This window comes from Ailuropoda melanoleuca, chromosome 2, assembly GCF_002007445.2.
Source record: "Ailuropoda melanoleuca isolate Jingjing chromosome 2, ASM200744v2, whole genome shotgun sequence".
Taxonomy (NCBI): Eukaryota; Metazoa; Chordata; class Mammalia; order Carnivora; family Ursidae; genus Ailuropoda; species Ailuropoda melanoleuca.
Genome location: NC_048219.1, coordinates 75650467 through 75659238, shown reverse-complemented (window position 1 = coordinate 75659238; position 8772 = coordinate 75650467). Strand labels below are relative to the sequence as shown.

Here is an 8772-nt window from a genome sequence, read left to right as displayed (position 1 = left end):
TTCCATACAAATTTAAGGACTATTTGTTCCAGTTCTTTGAAAAATGTCCTCGGTATTTTGATCGGGATAGCATTTGAAAGTGTAGATTGCTCTGGGTAGCATGGACATTTTAACTATGTTAATTCTTCCAGTCCATGAGCATGGAATATTTTACATCTTTTTATGTCTTCCTCAATGTCTTTCAAGAGTGATTTATAGTTTCTAGAATATAGGTCCTTTACGCCTCTGGTTAAGTTAATTCCAAGGTAACGTATGTTAAACCCACTATTTTAAAATAATTTCCTCTAGCCACTTTTATTCAAGGAAAAGCAAATTTGGAAAGATGAATCTCTCTTAAAAGTTCAGAAAATGTGGTTTTGTTAACCTAAAGTGGATTATGCAGTCTTCTCTATATTATTCTGTTAATCCCTCTGAGAATCTCCAGAATTTTGCTTGGGTCTTTGAATGTCATTACAAACCAAAACAATTAAGCAAAATAGAACAAACAAAACCAAACAGACAAAAGCAAACAGAGAGATGCAAAACATTGGAGATCTCAAACTGAGGTCGTGTGAATATGTTTTTTTGAGAACATCCCTGTGCCCTATCCTTGAAAGGACAGTAGGCGGATAACCCCCTCTGTGCACAGAGTAGGAACAATCTTTTGTAAAGATTTTGGAGAGAACAGTTACTAAAATCAAGCAATTAAGTTTGATTCTTATTTATCAGCGTTTTGACTTGATAACTTAGTTTCTCTGAATTAGTTCCTCATTTATAACATTTCTAAAGTGGAGATGACAATATGGATTTGTCAGGTTTCTGTAGGGATTAAGTGAGATAACATCTATGACAATGCTCAGTGTAATTCTTGAATCAAGAAGTTACTCAATACGTTTATTGAATTGAGTGAGCAGCGAACTTTATTCTACTTAGACTTGCATAGTGGTTAAAAGATATTTACTACTATTTTCTCTGCCAGCTGTTGAAGACCCTGGGATAATGATTTTGCTGGGATGTAGTACATTGCTCACACGTGTGCTCAGATAGCCACCTTCCCTCTGACCGTTATCAGAACTCGCATGCAGGTTCAAGGTGAGTTTTTTTTAATGAAGTAATAAATTAAAAAAGTGATTAAAAATAACTTGAATGAAGTATTAATAAAAATTAAGTTAAAAACAGTTTAGAGTAACTAGGTTGTTATTTAAAACAATTAGAGTAGAAATTAATGATTTTAAAAAACAGAAAAACTGGAGAATTGATAAATCAAAAGCAGACTCTGATTTTTAAGGCACACATCTTGAATTTATTGTGTAATTCTCATTAATCATTGGACTATCTTAACGTACAAAGATTAAATATTGAATTACACTGATTTTTTTTCAATTTATAGCATTGGAAGAAAAAGGAACAACAACTTCTATGGTTCATCTCATTCAAGAGATATATGACAATGAAGGAAAACGGGGCTTTTTCAGGGGTCTCACCCCAAACATCATAAAGGTGCTTCCCGCAGTATGCATCAGCTGTATAGTTTATGAAATAGTGGGGCAACATTTGGGATTAATTTAGAAGTGAAATAGCAAGTTGTTGTCATTACCAAAATCACTTAATTTAAGATAATACCTGGCTTGTAAAGAGAAATTTATCTTTTCCTAAAAGGCAAGATGTCTCAAATAATTGTTAAAACAATTTTTCTTTACCTGTTACAAAATTTATAAATTAAATAATCATTTTAGTAAAGTTCTTTAATAATTTAAGATCCTTAATATCCACAAAATTCCATTTATATTTCCCACTACTCTCCCTTGAATCTTAACTTGAAAATTCTTTTTATTGAGTTTGGATATACCATGGTGACATTATAAAACATTTGGTCAATTGTAGCCACTTGTGTTAACCTTTTTCTATTTAAATAATTTTTTTGAAAAGCTGAGCTTGACAATATTTTATACACTAAAACGAAAATCACTGCGTTTAAAAATCGATATTACAGCAAATGATCACAGTTTCTCTTTTTTAAGCAAAATGGAATGTTGGTTTCAGAATTTCTTCACAGTTCCTTCTATCAGATTGTGGGTGGAATAATGTTAGCATGATAACCTGTTTTTTTCTCTGGGTACTTTATTTGTAAATATAAACATTGTTGGTTCATTTTTATTCTTGATATTTTTGGCTGTTATAAGGAAGTAAGTATTGAGAACAGATCAGCACTGGACACATTTTTTTAAATCTTATTGAAAAACATTTGAGAGGAAGAATTTTAAAGATTAAATCCATTATTTCATACTTGTCAAAGCAATTCTTATTTCAGCTTATGAATTGATTGAGTTAGCCCTTGGAAATCCTAAATATTTCTCTGCACTTTTATGAAAAAATGAATCCTGTTCTCTGCTGGAATTAAATGAGAGTGTAGTAAGGTGATGATAATGGGCTGGGTTGGCCACAACAGGCTTCAAATGAAGAACTGCCTCGCTAAATTGACTCAAGTCCAGGCTTTGAGTCTATATTAGAGAGAGAGAACAGGCAGGGGGATAGGGAGAAGCAGACTCCCCCTGAACGGGGAGTCCTGATGTGGGGCTTGAAACCCAGAACCTTGGTATCATGACCTGAGCCAAAGGCAGATGCTTAACCGACCGAGCCACCCAGGTGCCCCATGAACGGTGATACAAATTAGTGAAATTCTGTCTCATGGTTCTGGAGGGTTAGCAGCATGTTACACAATATAACTAAGAGGTTTGGATAGGTTAAGGAGTGGGTTATAGAAAACGCTTAGTAAAATGAATTAAAAATAAAGAAGGACCATAAGAGAAGTGATGATCTGGAGACACTTTATCATTAATTGCCATTGAAATTTGGAAAGCCAGTTAATCTTTGAGTCTCAGTTTCCATATTTCTCAAGTGGGGACAATAATATCACCTTTTTTAAGCCTTATTGACCAGATTGTTTTCAGAACCAAATGAGATAAGGGATACAAAACTATTTCATAATATATGAACAGCCATTATAAGCCTTAGTTTATTAATCCATTCAGTATGGAGAGAATACATGTGGACTTTTGTAGGATATGCTTAAACTTCAAAAATTGGCAACTGGTTGGTTATGATCCGGATCACTTAAGTAACACGCAAAGGTGATCTCTGCCTGGTGTGCTATTGTTCTGCAAGGAAGGGGAGCCAACTGTTTCCAGGGAAGAATTGTACTGGAGTTGGAACACTTTGAGGGTCCCAGCTTCATAAGGACTACTCTGCAGGCAGAGTATTCAAGCCTGACCTTTTAGTCTTTCAGCTTCTGCAGGGTTCTTTCCACCTATGGTCTAAGTCATGGGCTTAGGGGCCCTGTGTCTCTCCTGTTTCTTCTCATGAATCAAAAGAGCAGTCAGTTTGGACAGAGAGGCTAAATTATTCCAGAGACTGAGGGAAATAAATTGTTAGTCTGAGTTCACTTATCACAAGTAAATAAGTTTTGACTCTAAATAGAGTAAACCTGTTTTTGTTTTGTTTTGTTTTGGTAATCTTTGCTTCTTTGTAAACTATAAGGTAATTGCAATTTATTGTAACCTCACTGGGTTTTTTACATATTTTGTCTCATTTAATTCTCTAAAAAATTCTAGAAAATAGGTCACCACTGTTTTACAAATCAGGCAGACTCAGAGAGATAAGTAATTTATCCAAGGTAACACAGTTAGTAATTCAAATTGAGTTCTGTTGATACAAAATGAATGCTCTTTCCACAATAGTATAATGATCTTACATAAATCCTGGGGTAATGTCTCAGTGTCTTAGAATAGTACTACATGACACAGAATGAGGTTAGGGAGATTATCATTTGTTCCAAGACAAATTTTTGTATATAGAAATTCCTCTGGAAGTCTATGTAGTTTGAAGAAAGTCTAGGAGTTTGAAGTTCAAATCTTGCCAAGTTAGCAGGGTTTGGATAAACTCCTTGGATTTCTGATCAAAACCCCAGAAGAGTTATGCCTTTAGAGTAAGTCTAGGACTTAGGAATAAGGGCTAAAATAAACCTGCCCTAACAAAACCTAAGTCTAACCCCATAGGATCAAGGTGATCTGCCAAAAATTTAAAAATCCTTATCAGAATCAAACTAAAAAAATTTTTTGTGGCTATAGAAAAATCCAGAATTGCATCAATGTATTATCAGTAATGACCAGTATACCAAAAAGCAAAACAAAACAAAAAAAACTGCAGGTGAAGAAGTAGGAAAGGATCACTCATAATTAAGAGAAAAACCTCTTTATAGAAACAGACTCACAGATAATCTAAATGTTGGAATTAGCGGAGAAGGACAGCTACTATAAATAGGTTAAAGGATTAAGGAAAAACTGGACAGGATGGGTCACAGATGGGGAATTTTGGCAGAAAAATGATAACTGTAAAAGAACTAAATGGAAATTATAGCCCTGAAAAATATCTGAAAAAAAAAAAATGAACTGGATGCAGTGAACAGCAAATCAGAGATGACTGAAGAAAGAGCTAATGAACTTAAAGAATGATCAATAGCTATGATCAACTTCGAAGAACAGAAAAAATATTGGGGGACAAATGAGCTTCAGTGATCTGTGACATGATATTGAAATATCTAACATGCATGAACTAAGAACCTAGAAGAAGAGGAGAGAGAGAAAATAGGATGTAAAAAATATTTGAAGGAATAATGGTCAAAAATATCCCCAACTTGGTGAAAGACAGAGGTAGAGTGAAGGTCAGTGAACACATAAAAGCAAAACCACCAAAAAACAAAGATAAAGAAATCTTGAAAGCATTCAGAAAACTCTTTATCGATTTAATACCACATTCAAATTAAAACTGCAAACTTGTTTAAAATTTTCTTTTGTTGCTTTCTTGAGTTATGTCATTCCCCACTTCTCATTTTCATGTTATCTAGTCATAACCTCCTATTGTTTGCTATCTCTTCCATTTTTCTATGTCTGTATTACATCTTCTTTCACAGTGCAATTGCTCCATTTTATTTTTTCTTTTTAAAAAATATATGTAGGAATATTAGCTTATAATTTTCATCTGCCTGCAGTAGGAATTTGTGTGTGCAGGGAGTTTTTATATATAGGAAGATTGGTACTCCCGTTTTTTCCTTATACTACCTTAGTCTAGATGCTGAGCATATTCATTTTTGTTAATCATAGTTGAATGAGATGGAAATTTCTGGATTAGAATTAGAAGTTCCAGCGGAGTTGGTTGGGAAGCCAGGATAGTTTTCCAAGCTCCATAGCTCAGGGAAACAATTTAAAATAGCTACCTTTGTATGGTCATATCTCCTGTAACCCTCAGAACCCAGTCTAATTTAGGGCCCCTGGACATCCACAGATTCTATCTAGGTTGCCATTACTAAGAAACAACAGTCACCTTCCAAGATGATGCACTTACTTTTAGAAGTTTGTGGGAACTTTGTGAAATCTGCCCCCTTCAGGGTTCTATCTTCCAGCATTTTCTGGGCATTTTCTTCTCTTTGCCTTTCTCCACTGGTGTCCTGTCAAACTTCAGTTTTACTCATAATGGTTTCTTTTCCGCATGGGGTCCTCTCCTTACAGAAGGCAACATCTGTGGAAATCTCTGAGATCTCCCACTACCGGGCCCTCTGCTCTTGTCTAAGACATGTATCACAAACTCCTATGCAGGTTTCTTAGTGCTCTTACCTTTGGTAGTGCTCATGCCCAATTTTGAGTTTTCAGATTTTCCCAGTCTCCTATTTTCACTGAAATGTAGTTTGAGGGAATCTTCTTTCCTTCTCCTGTTTGTCTGGTTTCTAGAAAAAGTAGCATGACTCAAACTTCAGTTTCTACCTCATTCCAATGGAACCCAAGTAAGACAAAATATATCCAACTGAATATTTAGATACTTGTCTTTGTAATTGAGATTTTGAAAGAGCTAAATAAGCATATCTGTATACACACATACACACACACACAATTACAACAGAGTGACAACAACAGATGCAGAATAACACAGGAGTGTTGGTTTGGCAGCTCAAATACCACCAAGCAGTGGTACCATCAGTGACATTATTTTCCAAAATGGTAAACATTTCTTGGTAGCATTCTGAGCAAAGGAAATGTAATTTCCCCTTGATTTGCATGAGACTTCTTGAAATATTTCATGAAAATTAAAACAATGCAAAATAGATAACAAACAGGTTTTACTTGCATACATGGTATTATGACAATCAATAGTGTCCCCACAAATCTGTAAGACTAAAGGCAAAAGGAACTGCACATGAGTACTATACTCTAGTTAGAAAAGTTGCTTCCCATAAGGGTACAGGTTAACAAATCTGAAACCACTATACATGTGTACTGGAATTTAACAAGAAACCCATATCTCTGGAGTTTATTATCAATATTACTATCATCAATATTATTAATATAATTAATATCATCATTTTTACAATTATGAATTAGGCAGCAAATCAAATTACCTAGTGAAAATATTTCACACAAACCCCATGGCAAGTGAAACAGTGTCCTTATTCTAAGTGCCTATTCCTAAAAAGTGTGTGCATTCCACCTTACCTTCAATTTTTCTAAGTGAGCAAAGAAGTAAGACATCAGAGCTTAAAGTATGGGACTAGCTCAGTTGGTTCTCAATGAGAATAGTACCATGTCCTAGGGAGCAATTTGGAAATTCGTGGGGGCATTTTTAAAACAATTTTTAAATAAAAAATTTAACTTTAGAATAATTTTAGACTTGAAGTAAAGTTAACTTTCAATAAAGGACATAACAACTAGGCAGAAGACCAAAAAGGAAATAAAACACTTGAACAACACCATACACGAACTAGACCTAATATACATAGAATACTCTACCTAACAAGAGGAGACTATACCTTCTTCTTAAGTGCACAGCCAACATTCTCCAGGATAGACATACACGGATCACAAAACAATCTCAATAAATTTAAAAGAAATAAAATCATACATAGTATGGTTCTCTGATCTAAGCGCAGTGAAACTCCGTCGTTAATATCCCAGACTATCCTGAATAATTTTGAAGAACAACGAAGTTTGAGGATTCATACTTCTTGATTTTAAGACTGATCTAAAGCTACAATAACAAGACAGGGTGGTATTGGCATAAGGATAGACACTGAGATTTATGAATTAAATTGAAGAGCCCAGGAATAGACCGATGTATATGTGGTCAATTGAATTTTGAAAGTGCCAAGGTAATCCAAAGGGGGAAAAGATAGTCTTTTCAACAAATGGCTGAGACAACTGGATATCCACATGGAACAATATGAACTTCAGTCTTCCTACCTGACACAGTACAGAAAAAGTTAGCCAAAATAGATCATACCTTTTTTTTTTTTAAGGTTTATTTATTTATTTGAGAGAATGAGAGAGAGAGCAAGTGAGCATGGGCCGGGGAGAGACAGAGGGAGAGAATCTTCAAGCAGACTCACCATTGAGCGTGATGCCCAACTTGGGGCTCGATCTCACCACCCTGTGATCATGACCTGAGCCGAAACCTGGCTTAACTGACTGAGCCACCCAGGGACCCCTGAAATAGATCATACCTTAATGTAAAAGTGGAAGCACTAGTATTCAAAGTATTGCATATTAAAGTAAGACGTCATCTTCACCTCTCATATTGAGAAAGTTTATAATATTCTAATAACCAGTACTTGCATTTTTTAATTAAGTAAAGCACTCTCATATACTACCTATGGAAGTGGGGATTAATCCAAACTTATGGGAAGGCAATTTGAAATTTAATACTTATTAAAAAAGATGTATCTACTGGAATGTTTATATTTTCCATTGTTTATTATAGCAAAGAATTGTAATCAATATGTTTAACACAAAATACTAGCTTAAATTTAACACAGTACAATATATTTTTTAAAAGATTTTATTTTTATTTATTTGAGAGAAAGAGAGAGTGAGAGAGACCCTGAGCAGGGGGGAGAGGGAAAAGCAGACCCCCTGCTGAGAGGGGACCCCCCCCCTCCCCCGCTGCCGACTTGTGGCTTGATCCCAGGACCTTCGGATCATGACCTGAGCCAAAGGCAGATGCTTAACCGACTGCACCACCCAGGTGCTCCTTAACACAGTACAATACTAAGCAGTTTTTTGAAATGTTGATGTTGATATAAGAGAATATTAACAACATGGGAAAATGTTTATACTAAATCAATTAGGAAAAGCAGTACTCAAAATATTATGTATAATTTGAGATTATTTTATTCAAGAAGAAATATGCAATGAGGCAGACATATAAAGAAGAGTTGGTGAGGTGGGAGAGAGAGAGGTTACTATATCTAAATTAAATTTCTGGACAATGAGCTCATGAGTATTTTGTTCTTTGTGATTTTCTGTTTTTCCTACAATAAATATGTATCAGTTTTGTAATCAGAAATGAAATTACAAAGATCATTTAAAAATAGTGGAAGAAATTATAAAGGAGAGAATTTTTTTTTAAAGATTTTATTTTTTTAAGTAATCTCTGCATCTAGTGTGAGGCTCAAACCTACAACCTTGAGGTCAAGAGTTGCACACTCCACCAACTGAGCCAGGCAGGTTCCCCTAAAGGTGAGAATTTTAAGGTGGCTGAAAAAATTCTAATGTAACACATTTGACTGATGATGCTCCCTTGTTTTTAAGATTAAATGCCTTAAACATCATTTAAATGTAATAAAAATGTAAGAAAAAAATAAGCATATTTCATTGATTGATTCATTTATTTATTATTTTAATTTTTTTTAGAGGGGGTAGGGCAGAAGGAGAGGGAGAGAGAATCTTAGGCAGGCTTCACACCCAGTAG

General features: G+C 34.8%; 1 pseudogene; it reads left to right on the top strand.

The window, feature by feature from the left end:
- LOC100469794 overlaps positions 1–1767 on the top strand; it is a 61710-nt pseudogene extending 59943 nt beyond the window's left edge.
- Positions 1768–8772: the final 7005 nt, after the last annotated feature.